Raw genomic sequence first — 18,178 nt, forward strand, 5'->3', positions numbered from 1 at the left:
TCTAAATTAAATAATGTGATTGTTATAGGCAGAAAGGATCAGGATGAGGAGACGGACCGAAAAGCCTCGCTATCTGCAAACGAAGTTATAAGGAAAAGCCGTAGGGAACTGACTTTCCCTAATGAGCTGAGCACCCTCCTGATGGCTCCGAGAGTCCACTTGGGCATCAACGGGAGATGGACCTCATCTGAGCATCACAGACTCTGGTGTGGCAGGGACTCCAGACCACAGTCTTTACCATCTCCTACCTAATACTTGGGGGCTTCCCTGGTGGCTCAACGGTAAAGAATCTGCCTGCCAGTGCAGGAGATGCACATTCAGTCCCTGGGTGGGGAAGATCCCCTGGAGAAGGAAACGGCAATCCAAGCCAGTATACTTGCCTGGGAACTCCCATGGACAGAGGAGCCTGGCATGTTGCAGTCCACAGGGTCGCAAAGAGTTGCACATGACTCGGTGACTAACTCGAGCACTTTTTGCTCTCCTTGGCCTCAGAGCGGGAAGCTCATGCCCCCTCCAGCCCCCTAGGCAGGCTGTCCAATGTCTGCACTCTTGGTTAGAAGAGATTTCTCTGTTGCTTTTGTGAAGTGTGTGTCCACGCACATGAGTCCTGCTCTCTGGAACACCAAAGACTGGTGAAATGCCACCTCCCCTGAACAAGGTCACCCCTCCTGAGTCACCTTGTGTGTGCAGTGCCTACCTGAGATCAGATCTTGAGTGATGTAATTCACCTGCATAACTTCAGAAGACCCCGTTCTGTCTCCCAGGAGCTCATGGGTTGAAGGAGGGCAACTGTATTCCTCTCTCTGACCTAAATATTTGCATTCCCTCAAATCTTTCATTGACTCTAGGTTATTTGGGGGCAAAGCTGATCCTGAAACTGTTTACACCATGGGAGATGCTACTATTACAAACCTGCCGGGCAGGGCAGGTGCTGCCCACCTGTGAGAATGGAGACTTCTCCCCTTCTCCATCCACTCCATCCATCCATCATGCCCCCTGGTAGCTCCCTTTACCTCCCCAGCTCCTGTCCTACCCCTGGGCTACACAGAGTTGGCTGCCTGGAAGGTGGGACTGGAGGTTCCCCATCGCCAACCTGCCCCCCAATATTGCTGTTTCTAATGCATTAAAGCCCATAGTAAATCCTTTTGTTTTAGTTCCTAAGTCCTTTAAGTTAAAACCAAACTAGAGAATGTAGACACAAGATGCTTCCTCCTTTTATCCCTTCTCTTTTTCTTCTCCCTTTCTCCTTCCTCCCCACAGTATTTCCTGAGCAACTATTACATATCAGGAGAAGTTCTATGAGCCAGGACTGTTATAATAAAGAAAACAGATGAGTTGTCTCTTAAACTCAAGCACGGGGAAGGCTAGAAACAAATAAACAAGCAAATAAATCAGCTATCAACAGATATTGACAAAGCCTTGCAAACACTGGAGCACTGGGTTAACTCAGAAAGTATGGGGAGGGCCCTTTAATTGGGTGCTCGGGGAAACTCTCTCCAATTGAGAGACCAAAAGGTGAGAGGGACCCAGGATGGCAGGGATCAGGGAGGGGCGACTCAGATAGAGAAAGCACCTTGTGGGTTGGAGGACTGGAGCAAGAGGCAGGCAGTGCCTCCCAGGGGTGTGGCCAAGGGCAAGGGGAAGGAAGGGGAGGTGGGAGATGGCCTGATTTTCAGCTGCCTCTGGGCCACCCAGAGGAGGATGGCATTTACTCAATGCAATGAGAAAGTCCCTGAGGGCTCTTTAGGGTGAGCAGCACAATCAAAGTTGTGTTGAAAAGGTTTGTCCAGCCCTTTCTGCAGAGTGGCTGGCAGAGGCCTGGTCAGGAGGTTCTAAAGTTACTGGAAGAGAAGGGAGGTGGGGAATTGCAGTGAGGAAAGGGAATTGGGGCCTTCCTCCCAGGCAGGAGGAGGACGACAGCAGGGGCAAAGGGTGGTTGTAACAACGAGTCTAAATCATACCCCAAAAGAACAGTCTGGGGTCACTTTCTGATCTTGAAAAAAATGTAAAGAAACATTGAAAGAGTAAACAGACCTGCTCTCTCTAGTTCCTTACAAAACCGCCTAATCTGCCCAGTCCTCCTGGCAACCCATCTGGGGGCTTCTCTCTGCCTTCAGAGTGGAACAAACAGGCTGCTTGCCCCTGAAACACCCAGGGATAGGCCTGCTCTCTGGATGGGTCTGTGAACAGGGCAGAACACAAGAGCCTGGTTGTTCATAAGTACATACCCAAACCTCACCCTCTCAACAAAAAGGTGACTTTTAGTGTGTGGGACAGGAGAAAAAAATCTCTTCTTCAAAATCCAGTTATTGAGTTGGAGAGGTTCCCATATTAATCTCAAAGATGACTTTTTTTTTTAAACATGGCCACAGGAATCAATGGTCTTGTCTTTTTTTAAAAAAAAAAAAAGAAAGTGAAAGTCACTCAGTTGTGTCCAACTCTTTGTGACCCCATGGACTGTATAGTCCATGGAATTCTCCAGGCCAGAGTACTGGAGTGGGTAGCCATTCCCTTCTCCAGGGGATCTTTCCCACCTAGGGATCAAACCCAGATCTCCCACATTGCAGGCGGATTCTTTACCAGCTAAGCTACCAGGGAAGCCCAAAGGGTCAGAAACAGTTGCCAAAACCTGGGATTGAACCAGGGACCTTTAGATCTTCAGACTAACGCACTCCCAATTGAGCTATTTCGGCCATTTGGCTGCTCTGGGTCTTAGTTGCAGCATGTGGGATCTCTTGGTTGCAGAATCTAGTTGGAAATTTCTTAGTTGTGGGCTCTAATTCCCCAACCAGGGATCAAACCCAGGCCCCTTGCATCGGGAGTATAGAGTCTTTGCCACTGGACTGTCGGGGAAGTCCCCCGAAGATTCTGTTTTTTCAAAAGATGATTTTTTTTTTTTTTAAGTAGAAGCATAAGCTCTAACTTAAGCAATATAAGCTTCTTTTCTATTAATTTAGGAGAGAAAAGGAATTGGTCTTTGAACAACTTCCCTGTTGCACCCGACATAGGATTCACTCTTTGGGCCTCAGCTTTCCCTTCTGTACAATGGGCACAATGATCCCCAACGTTTACTTCTGTTCTGGCATTCTGTGTCCTCACTGAGGGAGGAGTGATGAAATGGACTGATCAGCACTATAACTGGGGGTGAAGGAGATTGCTTTGAGCAAATGGTAAGTCTCCAATCTAACTGCGTCCTGAGGTGGGGGTTGCAGCTGCTACTGATCAGAAAGGAAACCAGTGAGAGGGAAGGGCCAGGGGCAGGACAGTCTGGCTGTCTCGAAGGACTCACCTATCAGTGTGTAATTAAATTTTCCCAACTTCTGTTGTTTTGGTCACCAGGGGTCTTTGCAAAGCCTTCATTAACTTTCCAATTGTCTGATTTTCTTTTCTCCTTTTTTTTCCCCTGTTACCTTCAGACTTTGAAATTATCTCAGTGACTCAGCCATTTGACTTCTTATTAATTCCAGGATCCCGTGTCCTATCTGCCCATTTTCCTTCCTGTTTTTCAGAAGCCTGGCTTGTACTTTAACTCTTCCCAGCAGCCACAAGTTACGGCACCATCAGTGACTGCCTGCTGCCTTCACCTCGAAAGTATCGTGGTCCTGGGTCACCTTCCACTCATCACCATTCCTGGGCTGAGAGTTCAAAGTCCCGTTTCCAGAGTGGAAAGAGAATTCCAAAGTTTCTGCATATCTTCTAAAACAAAATCCCAGACAAACAAAATCAAGATCCCAAATAAAGCAGGTTAATTGAATATCACAAACTGTGACTAATAAGTTAAGTCAAAGAATTTCAAGGACGGAAAGGACTCCAGAGTTTGTCCACAGCTGTGCTTCTCTCCACCATATTATCTCCAAACGTTGGCCACTGAATGTGTGCTTGGATGCCTCCCCTGACGGAGTGCTCACTTCTTCCAAAGGCAAGCGACTCCACCTTTAGACCTCTCCGCTGGCCCTGGGTTTAATGCTTGGGTCCTCACAAAAAAGCTCCTTCCCCCTCCTTCTGTAACAACCCTGCAAGTATGTAAGGACAGGTATAACCACTCCTTCTCCACCCCTATCACTACCTTGGGTTTTCTGTTCTCTGAGAAGCATCGAGCCCCAGAACCTTTAAGTGTGTCTTAAGAGGCTGATTCCAAATCACAGCTCCTGGAATTGCCTCTGGAATTGAGTAGCTGCCAGGGACACCAATGATAATTGCTTAAGAGGCCACAGGGACACATTTTTTCCCCTCCCAGTCCTTGACTTTCTCAGATTTCCTTGATCCGGTTTGTAACGATCTCATCCTGGTGAAATGCAAACATTTGTACTGTTTCACTGCCCCTGAGAGACCTGCCCGGTCTCCCCACCGGAGAAGGCCATAACCCTTTGTGGTCACTTAGGAAGGCACCCAAGGGCTCCTGTGGCGTTGGATAGACAGATGTACAGATGGAGGGTGGAAGGATGCCTCTGGCACAGGGCATCACCAACCAGTGCCTTATAGGCCCAGCTCAATGTCCCAGTGTTTCACTTGGCTCACCCAGTGCTTACAGACCAGGAAATTTCTCGTAAACATCTAGGTCTCTGCACAGAAAACAAACATCATTACCAAAGCGGAAGTGATGGGGGAGGGATAAATTGGGTGTATAGGCTTAACAGATGCACACTGCCATATATAAAATACATAAACAACAAGAATTTACTTTACAGCACTAGAACTATGGGGCTTTCCTGCTGGCTCAGACAGTAAAGAATCTGTCTGCAATGCGGGAGACCTGGGTTCAGTCCCTGGGTTGGGGAGATCTTCTGTAGAAGGAATGGCAACCCACTCCGGTATTCCTGTCCGGAGAATTCCATGGACAGAGGAGCCTGGCAGGGTACAGTCCATGGGGTCACAAAGAGTCAGACTGGAACTGAGTGACTTTCATACTCACAAGAACTATATTCAATATTTTGTCATAAACTATAATGGAAAAGAATAGAAATATATATATATATTCTTCTAACTGAATTATTTTGCTGTAAACCTGAAACTAACACAATATTGTATATCAACTATACTTCAATTTTTTAAAAATCTAGGTCTCTGGCTTCCCATAAAGCATGGGGAGTTCTATCTGGCCACCCTGAGTTTTAAGAGGGCAGGAGCTCTCCTGTTCACCCCAGACTGCTTATTTTTTTCTCTCTCTTTTAAAATCTTTTTTATATTTGTCTGCATTGGGTCTTAGTTGCAGCATGCAGGATCTTTTGTTGTGGCACGTAGACTCTCTAGTTGCGGTGCTCAGGCTTCAGTAGTGGTGGCACATGGGCCCAGCTGCTCCTCAGCATGTGGGATCTCACCAACCAGGGGTCAAACCCACATCCCCTGCATTGCAAGGTGGATTCCTAACCACTGGACCACCAGGGAAGACTGACCCCTCTTTTCTTGACGGCCATACTCACCTCCCTTTCTGTCTAGTCTCTGTCATTTTGAGAATGTCCACTTGGTCAGCAGCGTTGCCCCCATGCTGTGGTGCTGCCTGGGGAAGAGTTATCGCTTTGCCTCTACAAGGGGCTTTCCATGTGTATCCACCTCCCCGGTCATTGCTGGCCTTCTGTCTGCTTCCCTACCTATATGAGTGTTGCCAGGTATTTCCTGACCAGGTCAGGTGCCTTTGGTCCATCCTCCGGGTCTGGCGTGTGAATCTGAGCAGATGTTCTGCTGAATAGGCAGTAGGGATGGGGAAGGAACCGTGGGTTATCAGGGTCATCTGAGCATGAATTAACCAGTTGCCCTGAGAAAGTGTGGTCACATGCTTCCCTAGTGGAGGCCTGGGAATCTGCAGGGCTGCTGTTGAATCTTTTTCAGCACTGTCTTTGGAAACAATTTACTGTTGTTCTTTAGTCGCTAAGTTGGGTCCAACTCTTTCGAGACCCCATGGACTGTAGCCCGCTAAGCTCCTCTGTCCATGGGATTTCCAAAGCAAGAATACTAGCGAAAAAGCGAAGTCGCTCAGTCGTGTCCGACTCTTTGCGACCCCATGGACTTTAGCCTACCAGGCTCCTCTGTCCATGGGATTTTCCAGGCAATAGTACTGGAGTGGATTGCCATTTCCTTCTCCAGGGGATCTTCCTAACCCAGGGATCGAACCCAGGTCTCCCACATTGTAGACATATGCTTTACTGTCTGAGCCACACTAGAGCAGGTTGCTATTTTCTTCTCCAGGGGATCTTCCTGACCCAGGGATCAAACCACATCTCCTGCACTGGCAGGCAGATTCTTTACCACTGAGCCACCAGGGAAGCCCTTGGAAACAATACATTTACCCAAAATGACTTAATGAACTTCCTAGAGCTGCTGTGACAACGTATCACAAGCTGGTGGCTTTAAACAAGTTCCGGAGGCTGGAAGTCTCAAACGGAGGTGTCTTCAGGGCCTTCTCCCCATGAAAGCTCCAGGAAAGAATGCTCCTGTGCTTCGCAGCTTCCAGTGTTTGAAGGCAATCCTTGGAGATCCTTGGCTTGGAACCATGTGGCTCCAATCTCTGCCTCCACTGTCCTGTGGTTGTCTTCTCTCTGTGTGTGTCTGTGTTGGACTAGGGCCCACCCTAACAAACTCATCCTAAATGAATTACATCTACAAAGACCCTCATTCCAAATAACTGCAGATCCTGAGTACTTAGGGTTAGGACTTTAACATGTCTTCTTTGCAGGGGGGATACAATTCAACCCACAACACGTACCAAGATCTCTTCCACCTCTAGCCATTGCTATTTTCCAAGCTGATGACTGAACGATGTCCTCAAAGACAAAGGCAATTGAAATGTTGCCATGAATGACCCAAGACTAACAGTGCTCAACAGCCTACACTGGTCCACCCAGAGGTCCATTAAGGGGAGGTGTGGATGCCAGATGCAGGGTTTCCTCATCTCATTTAATCTGTATGATGCCGTTCTGGCCAGGACACCTGAGCATGCGTGGTGCTAGGTAATGTACCAGCCCATCTGGGCAGTCTGTGGTTTGGTTCCAAAGCTCAGGACCCTGAGATTGTCATGTACTTTCTCCTCCCTGCATGCATGCATGCTAAGCTGCTTCAGTCATGTGCAACTCTTCGCAACCCTATGGACTGTAGCCCACAAGGCTCCTCTGTCCATGGGATTCCCCAGTCAAGAATACTGGAGTGGGTTGCCCTGCCCTCCTCCAGGAAATCTTCCTGACCCAGGGATCAAACTCACATCTCTTATGTCTCATGCAGTGACAGGTGGGTTCTTTACCACTAGTGCCATCTGGGAAGCCCTTTAATATTCTGAGTTGTTTCAGATGGAGCCTGAAAGCTTTCTGGTGGTTTCTCCTGATTGGTATAGGATTAAGGACCCTAGACCTCTGGTGGTATCTGAATTGAAAGTTGGTCTTCTAATGTGATACAGCTTTGAACCAAATCCATTCAGCTCAGATGACATCATATGATATTTAGATTTTTTTCTCTGGTACACTAGTTATAAAAAGAATTAAAATTTGACTCCTATTGGGATGGACTTATTAGTGGATGTTGGGGATAAACAGGAAGCCATTGCTTAGCTTTCCTTTATGTTTCAAGGGGAAAATAATAATTGGTTTGATGAAAGCTCGAGAAAATGAGCTTGATTTTTTCCCCTCCAGTTTGGAGTTCTAGGGTTCATGTCACTGAAGTATCCCTTTTAACAAAACTGAAAAGCATGCTTGTTCTGAGGAAAGGAATTCATACTCAATAGAAGGACATAGGAGCACTCAAGGCTGCTGCTGCTGCTGCTAAGTCACTTCAGTCGTGTTCAACTCTGTGCGACCCCATAAATGGCAGCCCACCAGGCTCCCCCATCCCTGGGATTCTCCAGGCAAGAATACTGGACTGGGTTGTCATTTCCTTCTCGAATGCATGAAAGTTAAAAGTGAAAGTGAAGCCTCTCAGTCGTGTCTGACTCCTAGCGACCCCTTGGACTGCAGCCTATAAGGCTCCTCCGTCCATGGGATTTTCCAGGCAAGAGTACTGGAGTGGGTTGCCCTTGCCTTCTCCGAGTAACACTCAATAGACTTCCACTTTCCCACCCCAAACCCCCATCCAAACTACATTAATAGCTGTTGTTTGACCCCACCTGGGATGAATCAGAGAGCATCCCTTCATTCTACTTCTCTCCGGCTGCTGTTTGGAGGGAGAAGGAGCACCCATCTCTCCCATTCCCCCTGGTTCTACCTCTGCCTTTCTCCACGCATCTGCACAGTGGGTGTCCCAGGGCAGGAGGACAACATAGGCAAGGCTCTGAGATCCTTGGGAGGAAAATACCAGATTATATCCACCTGAGTCTCCAGCTTTGCCAAAGCTCAGACAGTAACGTCAGCTTTCAAGGAAATACTTTGTATTTGCAGATGTTGCACTTTGCAGGGTTTTCTCTTGCTCTCTCTCACATGTCCTCTCACACTTGCTCTTTCTGTCTCCCCTCACCTCTTTCTCTCTCTCACACACACAGAGTCTGGTCTGAACTGATTCACAAAATCTCAGTGACTTTATGCAAGTGAAGTAACAGCCTCTTTTTACAAATAAGGAAACTGAGTCCCAGAGACAGTGAGAGATGTGACAATATGTCAGAAGGGAAGCCCCTCATAGCTCAGTTGGTAAAGAATCCTCCTGCAATGTGGGAGACCCGGGTTCGATTCCTGGGTTGGGAAGATCCCCTGAAGAAGGAAATGGCAACCCACTCCAGTATTCTTGCCTGGAGAATACCATGGGCAGAAGAGCCTGGCAGGCTATAGTCCATGGTGTTGCAAGAGTTGGACATGACTTAGCGACTAAACCGCCACCATCATAAGTGAGCTCAAGGCAGAAAATGAAATCATTCTCCAAAATGTCCTCTAGGGGCCAGACAGCTGTAGAACAAGACCTGTGATCTGGTTCCTTTACTTGTGAGCCATTTATGTTTTATGTCTGAATGTTCCCACAACTGTCCTGCATTTGCCAAACTAGCTAGTAATGCCTGTGGTGCAGGCATTACAGGGTGATGATGGGGAAGGGGTTAGTTTTGGCAGATTTAAAGGCAGCTTACTAGCTGGTTGGGTTTCTGTTTACACACAGTTTAAACAAAGAGTGAAACTGTCACTGGGGAAAGTGACAGGGCATCTCTTTGGAGATTTCTATGCTTTGTTTCTTCATCCAGAAGCTCTGAAGTTGAGAGTATTCAGTTACTTATGCATCCAGAAATAACATGGCAGAGTTGAGGAAGTCACACGAGGCCTCTAAATGTGGCAGAATTTGGATAAAGAGGAAATATGATGTGTGAAGATAACATTGACACCGTATGAGAGGCTTGGGGGATTACTGAACAAATGTTGGGTTTTATTGCAGGTTGAATCTATTGTCTGAGGAAACATTTGTGCTCAAATAAAATTTCCTGCATCAGAAATCTGTTTTAGCCTCCTAAACTTTTTCCCTTGTTCATTTTGTTTGACAAATCATTTGTTCTCCTCCAGTTTGTGAGTCTAAAAGGAAAGTAACCCTGAATAGGGTGAAAAGTGATTTCAGCAGTCCCTGCCAATGTTGTCCCTGCCTATGTTTACCTTTCAAAGGAAATTGCTTTTCCCCAACAATGGTGCTACACACAGAGATTTGGCGTCAATTCTCTCAAGTTAGGGGCTTCCCTAGTGGATCAGAGGTAAAGAATCTGCCTGCCAGTGCAGGAGACACAAGAGATGCCGGTTCAGTCCCTGGACTGGGACGATCCCCTGGAGGAGGACATGGCAACCCACTCCAGTATTCTTGCCTGGAGAATCCTATGGACAGAGGAGCCTGGTAGGTTACAGTCCATAGGGTTGCAAAGAGTTGTATCCGACTGAAGCGACTTAGCATGCATGCGTCTCAACTTAATTTGGAGAACCTTCTAGTTTAAAACATTGACAAGCAGGTAACTGAATCTAAGAAACTTGGAAAAATTTGAAAATGTATATTATGAATGTTTTCCATTGAAGAAAACTGTGTGTGTGTGAGTGTGTGTGTGTGTGTGTGTGTGTGTGCAAAACAAATTTAGGGGATACTTCCGGCTTTTCTACTATAGAGAAGTTGAATTCCAATTCAGCAATGCTAATTCAAACAACCACTTTGGAAGGAATTTAATCCTTCCCCCAACTCTAGCTCCCCAAATTATCACTCACTTGAACTTTCTCCATCAGACACATTTGCTTCATCTTTCTATCAATTCAGCAAAAATGCATCCAGTGACCTGTGAAGCTACCTACTGGGAAAATCAGTCTGGGTTAAAACTTACTAATGTTAAGAATATGAGAGTATATCATTAAGATTATATGAACATCAACAGGATAACACAGGAATATTAAGAACAAATTTATTGCAACAAATTCAACAACTTAAGTAAAATATATAAATTTCTTGCAAAACACAACTTATATTGACTTCACCAAATGCTAGTGAGAATGTAGGGACATCGAGGTTTTTATTCATTGCTGAGGGGAATGTAAATTGGGACAGCTACTTTGGGAAAACGTTTTACAGTTTTATGCTTCTGGTGTCAAATTTCAAAACGCTTTGTCTCTCCATAGAGCACAAAGATTTTCTCACATATTTTTCTCTGAAAGTTTTATAGCTTTGCATTTTACATTTAAATCTGTGATCACTTTGAATTAGTCTTTGTAGAGGGTGTAAGGTTTAAATTGAATTTCATGTGATAACATGCAAATAAATTAGTTACCTGTCAGAATAAAACTCAAAACTCTATTAAGGGTGATAGCCAAGTCTAGACACTCGATAAGGAGGCATCTATAATGTACAGGATAAACTGTACACATTTGCGTACATAAAATAATTTGCATAAAGACATGTAAAGAAGGAAAATATGACCCATTAGTTGGAGAAGAATCAGCCAATGTAAATAGACTCAGGAATGACACATGATGAAACAGGAAATAATGACTATAAAACTACTACTACTATTATAAATATACTCCAGACGATTAAGAAATCTGTGAACATAATGAGGGAACAAATAAGGATTTCTCATTAGCCAAGTGGGCTTCCCTGGTGGTTCAGTGGTAATCCACTTGACAAACAGGAGATGCGGATTTGATCCCTGGGTTGGGAAGATCTCCTGGAGAAGGAAATGGCAACCCACTCCAGTATTCTACTGGGAAATCCCATGGATGGTTAAGACTCCACGCTCCCAATGAAGGGGGCATGGGCTCCATCTCTGTCTTAAAACATTTAAAAGAATGGAAAGTTTTTTAAAAAGTTATCAGAGGAGGATTTTTTTTCCCCCCAATCTAGAACCCAGGCCAAGACAGAAAAAATTTCCTCACAGTCTTTATTTGCCAGAAGATGAATTTTTTTAATTCATTCTTTTACTGAGAGTAGCCCTTCAAGGATTTTTTTTTCTTGTCCAAGACCTCAGTTCCAAATCCCCACATCATATAAACACCTTTTGTCTCCCATAGCCACAAAATACAACCCTCCTGGTTATTAAGATTGCTGAATGCCCCCAGGTCAATGGTAACTCAAGCCTTCACACAGTTCCAGAGTCCAGCTCTGTTTTCATTTTCGACCTCTGAGCATTTCCTTTAGTTTTGTGCAAGCTCAGTTACACATTTCAAATATGTTGGTGACGTTTTGCTTAACATTCTAGGGGTTTTGAAGCCAGAGGGTTCTCAGATTATCTAGTTTCCATGCTTCTGGAAACTTAATTTTTCACTTATTTTATGGGTTCAGGTTACATTGGCCTAATCAAAAGTTCCCTCACTTAGAGCCAGGCAGCCTTGGGTTTGAATTTCAGCTCCTGTACTCACCAGTTATATAACTCCAAGCAAGTGACAAAACCTCTCTGAGACTCATTCTCTACATGAGTTTTAAGGATCATAATCCCAGGTTTTCAAAGTTTGTTGTAAAGATGATCTCTATTCTAAATACAAGGCACAGTAAGTGAAAGATACAGTTATCATATTCATTCTTCAAGTACTGAGTGTTCACAGGTATACCCTCTAAGTACTAGGAATAACAGACAATAAATACATGAATAATATATTATATAACATTATAATATATCAATATATATTTGTTATACATATATATATAAACAAACCCCCAGAAGTTTAAGTGCACTAATAAAAAGAGTAATAAGAAGAGAAGCGGAAAGCAAAGGAGAAAAGGAAAGATAAAAGCATCTGAATGCAGAGTTCCAAAGAATAGCAAGGAGAGATAAGAAGGCCTTTCTCAGCGATCAATGCAAAGAAATAAGAGAAAACAACAGAATGGAAAAGACTAGAGATCTCTTCAAGAAAATTAGAGATACCAAAGGAACATTTCATGCAAAGATGGGCTCGATAAAGGACAGAAATGGTATGGACCTAACAGAAGCAGAAGATATTAAGAAGAGGTGGCAAGAATACACAGAATTGTACAAAAAAGAGCTTCACGACCAAGACAATCACGATGGTGTGATCACTCACCTAGAGCCAGACATCCTGGAATGTGAAGTCAAGCGGGCCTTAGAAAGCATCACTACGAACAAAGCTAGCGGAGGTGATGGAATTCCAGTTGAGCTATTTCAAATCCTGAAAGATGATGCTGTGAAAGTGCTGCACGCAAGATGCCAGCAAATTTGGAAAACTCAGCAGTGGCCACAGGATTGGAAAAGGTCAGTTTTCATTCCAATCCCAAAGAAAGGCAATGCAAAAGAATGCTCAAACTACCGCACAACTGCACGTATCTCACATGCTAGTAAAGTAATGCTCATAATTTTCCAAGCCAGGCTTCACCAATATGTGAACCGCGAACTTCCAGATGCTCAAGCTGGTTTTAGAAAAGGCAGAGGAACCAGAGATCAAATTGCCAACATCCGTTGGATCATCGAAAAAGCAAGAGAGTTCCAGAAAAACATCTATTTCTGCTTTATTGACTATGCCAAAGCCTTTGACTGTGTGGATCACAATAAACTGTGGAAAATTCTTCTAGAGATGGGAATACCAGAGCACCTGACCTGCCTCTTGAGAAACCTATATGCAGGTCAGGAAGCAACAGTTAGAAGTGGACATGGAACAACAGACTGGTTAGAAATAGGAAAAGGAGTACAGGCTGTATATTGTCACCCTGCTTATTTAACTTATATACAGAGTACATCATGAGAAATGCTGGGCTGGAAGAAGCACAAAGGCCCTGAGGCTGGAATCAAGATTGCTGGGAGAAATATCAATAACCTCAGATATGCAGATAACACCACCTTTATGGCAGAGAGTGAAGAGGAACTAAAGAGCCTCTTGATAAAAGTCAAAGAGGAGAGTGAAAAAGTTGGCTCAAAGATCAACATTCATAAAACTAAGATCATGGCATACTGGTCCCTTCACTTCATGGGAAATAGATGGGGAAACAGTGGAAACAGTGTCAGACTTTTTTGGGGCTCCAAAATCACTGCAGATGGTGATTGAAGCTATGAAATTAAAAGATGCCTACTCCTTGGAAGGAAAGTTATGGCCAACCTGGATAGTATACTCAAAAGCAGAGACATTACTTTGCCAAGAAAGGTCCGTCTAGTCAAGGCTATGGTTTTTCCAGTGGTCATGTATGGATGTGAGAGTTGGACTGTGAAGAAAGCTGAGCACCGAAGAATTGATGCTTGTGAACTGTGGTGTTGGACAAGACTCTTGAGAGTCCCTTGGACTGCAAGGAGATCCAACCAGTCATCCTAAAGGAGATCATTCCTGGGTGTTCATTGGAAGGACTGATGTTGAAGCTGAAACTCTAATACTTTGGCCACCTCATGCAGAGTTGACTCCTTGGAAAAGACCCTGATGCTGGGAGGGATTGGGGGCAGGAGGAGAAGGGGACGACAGAGGATGAGATGGCTGGATGGCATCACCGACTCGATGAATGTGAGTCTGAGTGAACTCTGGGTGTTGGTTATGGACAGGGAGGCCTGGCGTGCTGCAATTCATGGGGCTGCAAGGAGTCAAACACGACTGAGCAACTGAACTGAACTGAATAAAAAGAGTAAAGGATAAAGCAGGGAGACCAGCAAAGGCAATGCTTCGCAACAGTTAGAATGAAGGTCCTAGATGCTCCACTTCTGGCTTTATCCTCAAGTCCCTCCAACTCTCCTTTATTCAGCATTTACTTTGTTCTGAGAGCAGAGATGTGACTGAAAAGGCCGCTGTAGCAGAGGGACCCATGAGAATTAGAAAATGCACTCTTCATCACTACCCACAAAGGAAAAAGTTTACTGTAGTATCTGGACATTCACCTCATCTTTGGTACAGTAACTGGACTGTTCCTACAGGAAAGTTTCAGGGTTTTCAGCTGACCTATCCTGGGCCACAAGAAGGGGTTGGGAGGGTTTCCTTGGCTAGGCTGTGGTTCGCCAATCTTTCTCAGCCACTGTTTGGAAGGAACCATTCTGAACCACGTCGGTTTCTCTTTAGGAACTAAGTCAAAATTTCCCACAAGGAGGAAAATAAATGGCAGATGCTCAACCTACGAATTTTATAAATCAGGCAGCTTTACTACTTTATATAAATTATTAGAAGCATGACCTTTGGAATCAAGACAAAATTGGGTTTGCAATTGCAAGCTCTATCATTTAATGAATGACTTAGGGGTAGTTCTAAATTTTGTTTAATAAAACTAGAGACAACAATACCTTTGCTTCATTGAGTGTTTAAATGTGTATTTGCCTGTAAATCACTTAGCGTAATGCCTGATACACAGTAAGGACTCCAAATTGGTATTATTATTACTTATTGTAATAATCAGTAAGTCTATTACTTTCAAAGGGAAAAATACTCTTAAAAAGATGAAGCCTACTTACCTTTAAAAGATATGAATGTATAAACTACTACATGAAGTTAGAATTACTCTATGGTGTCTAGGATAATAATTCAATTTTTTCCTGTAATAAAATTAGTTTAAAATAAAGTTAATAATTATGAAATCTTTAGGACATTTTTCATTTTAGAATTCAGAAAGTATAAATAAGCCCCTTAGCAAACTATTCATAATTCAAAACTTATCATGGAATATAGCATTGTTTATTTTTAATAGTCCCAAGATGAAAATGAAACTCAGTTCCAAAATCTGAAGTATGATCACATGATTATGTTACAGTTATCTGAAGGAACCTTAGGCATACATTTAAAATTTTACATTTCCAGAGAATTTTAATGATACTAGAAAATGTTACATTGCAAGTGGAATAGTAGGTTATAAATAGCATATACATTGTTAATGATATGTATACAAGATATGTATGTTGGATATACGTTAAGAACTTCGTGATGGCCTTTCCCTTCTATCAACTCACAGCATGGCACTGACAGGATACTCTGGTCTAACAACTGAGCAAAAAATGGCAAAGTCAATCCAAGCAAACAGAAAAGAAAAAAAGAATTATAAATACGTCTGCATTCCTAGGAAAGGACTTCTTACTAGTGTCTTTTTATCCTCTGTAGTGATACCCTTATAAGGATTCCACAAGGACCTTTGTGGTGAGGAGCCCATGTATTCATAGAGTCAGCGGTGTATCAATTAACTGCCGTCAACTAACCGCCTTGCATTTGTAACAGTCTGAAAGGGAGAGTTCCTGAGTCTGAGAATCAGATAGCCATACTACCATGCTTCATACAGACAACACACCATACATCTTCTAAAAGGGGCTCTTTTAAGTCTCCATTAGAAGTAGTAATACTAGCGATCACATTCAGCCTTCCAAGACTCCAAAAACAGTGGCAGAAGAGAATTAAATATACATAAAGCAAGCAACTTGCTTTGTAAACATTCAGTGTGTCGTTACCCTTCAATAGAACTGTTCTGATTGAAAGTTTTATGGTGTATAAGTCTTAGGATCTAGTATTTCTCATTTCAAAGAGTAACTTGGGTCTTTCAAACTATTATATAAAAGCACAGTGCATTTAACTGATTTAATGAAATTTAATTGCTTAACTTTAAATTCTAAGAGTAGAGCCTCTTTGAAGAAAATGTTTAGATGGCATGAAAGCAGAGGCCTAGTTGGTAGTAATACTAACAGTAGTAACTTGCGTTATTACATACACTCCATCAGTCAAAAGTCAACTTTAGGAATACTAACTATTGCTGCTTTGGCTAAAATTTGAGTCTTTCATTAGAGTAAAATTATGTGTGATATTTCATAAGGCTTAAATACAAACAAAATTGAGTGATCACATTCACAAATATACAAACTTACATTCAAACCATATTTTAAAAAGTATATTATATTTGAGACAAAAATGGAAAAACCAGATTTTTTAATTGCCAAGAATTTTATGTAGCAAATTTGTTCAGTAACATAGTAAAAGAGGAATAGTACATTGGCAGAAGTGGAATTAAAGAACATAAATGTTACTCTAAAACAGTAAAACAATGGGATCACTTTCAAGAGCCTCATAGAAAGCTTGTAATTTAAAATGCTACTTTTTCATGATTAATGGGATTAACACGTGACTTTTCCATGATAAAAATCAGGGTACCTGAGTATTATATATATTCAATTCCATGTGATAAACAATATTATAAAGATGTACTTTTCTAATTACTTAAGCAATTGCTTTCAGCTCATTCCATTCTTTGTCTAAATAGCTTACTGCTGCTAAGTCGCATCAGTCGTGTCTGACTCTGTGCGACCCCATAGACGGAAGCCCACCAGGCTCCTCCGTCCCTGAGATTCTCCAGGCAAGAACACTGGAGTGGGTTGCCATTTCCTTCTCCAATGCATGAAAGTGAAAAATGAAAGTGAAGTCGCTCAGTTGTGTCCAACACTTAGCGACCCCATGGACTGTAGCCTACCAGGCTCCTCCATCCATGGGATTTCCCAGGCAAGAGTACTGGAGTGGGGTGCCATTGCCTTCTCCCTAAATAGCTTAAGATATGTAAAAAGCGAACAATCATACATATATACTTAAGGATGAAACTTTTTAGTAAGCATGCACGACATCTAATAAAATGGTATTTGAGGGAAATTATTGCTTAAACTAAAGGAAAAAAATTGCTAAATTCCTGCCTGGGGATTAAATTGTGGTCTTGCATTAATAACGTAGGTTTGGGGATTCCCTAGCTTTTGGTGATGGTTTGGTGATACCTTCCTATTTTTCCTGTTGATATTTCAGGCAAGCTCTCAGATGTTAAATAATCTGTGTGCAATGCAGGAGACCCAGGTTCGATCCTTGGGTCAGGAATATCCCCTGGAGAAGGGAATGGCAACCCACTCCAGTATTCTTGCCTGGAGAATTCCATGGACAGAGGAGCCTGGTGGGCTACAGTCCATAGGGTAGCAAGGGTTGGACACAACTGAGTGACTAACACTTTTCACTTTCATTTTCTCAAATTTGAGAGGACACTTAATAAAATTCCCACTTAGATGGTAAAATATATTAATACTAATATTATGTAAATAAAGTAAATCTGATTCATTTACTGGGCAAGTACTACATTCTAAACTACCCAACTAAAATGAAACTAAATTCTGTGGCAAACAATTTATTTTCTCATTATACAATTAATGTTACCTTCAATAAGGCAATTCCCACATAGCCTTTGGCCACAGTTGTTGTGTTTAAAACAAAGTTCTAAATCTGTAGATCTCAAAAAAGGGTATGATTTCCTTAGCACATGGTTAAGGAAATCAACAATAGGGATGCATGCTCAAGAGAATATGAGTTTTTAAGGAGTCTTTGCCAACAAAGGTCTGTCTAGTCAAGGCTATGGTTTTTCCAGTGGTCATGTATGGATGTGAGAGTTGGACTGTGAAGAAAGCTGAGCACCGAAGACTTGATGCTTGTGAACTGTGGTGTTGGACAAGACTCTTGAGAGTCCCTTGGACTGCAAGGAGATCCAACCAGTCCATCCTAAGGGAGATCATTCCTGGGTGTTCATTGGAAGGACTGATGTTGAAGCTGAAACTCTAATACTTTGGCCACCTGATGCGAAGAATTGACTCATTGGAAAAGACCCTGATGCTGGGAAAGATTGAGGGCAGGAGGAGAAGGGGACAACAGAGGATGAGATGGTTGGATGGCATCACCGACTCAATGGACATGGGTTTGGGTGGACTCCAGGAGTTGGTGATGGACAGGGAGGCCTGGCGTGCTGCGGTTCATGGGGTGGCAAAGAGTCAGACATGACTGAACGACTGAACTGAACTGATCTAATTAACAGAGCTCTCCCTTCTAATCCCCCCACATTCAGTGAT

At 43.2% G+C, this 18,178-nt stretch overlaps 1 non-coding gene across 1 annotated transcript; it reads right to left on the reverse strand.

Moving 5' to 3' along the window:
- Positions 1–2,620: 2,620 nt before the first annotated feature.
- On the reverse strand, positions 2,621–2,693 carry TRNAF-GAA. Its single transcript has one exon. It is a non-coding gene; the product is annotated as a tRNA-Phe (tRNA).
- Between the last annotated feature and the right edge of the window lie 15,485 nt (positions 2,694–18,178).

The sequence above is a fragment of the Oryx dammah genome, unplaced genomic scaffold (genome assembly GCF_014754425.2).
Source record: "Oryx dammah isolate SB20612 unplaced genomic scaffold, SCBI_Odam_1.1 HiC_scaffold_13, whole genome shotgun sequence".
Taxonomy (NCBI): domain Eukaryota; kingdom Metazoa; phylum Chordata; class Mammalia; order Artiodactyla; family Bovidae; genus Oryx; species Oryx dammah.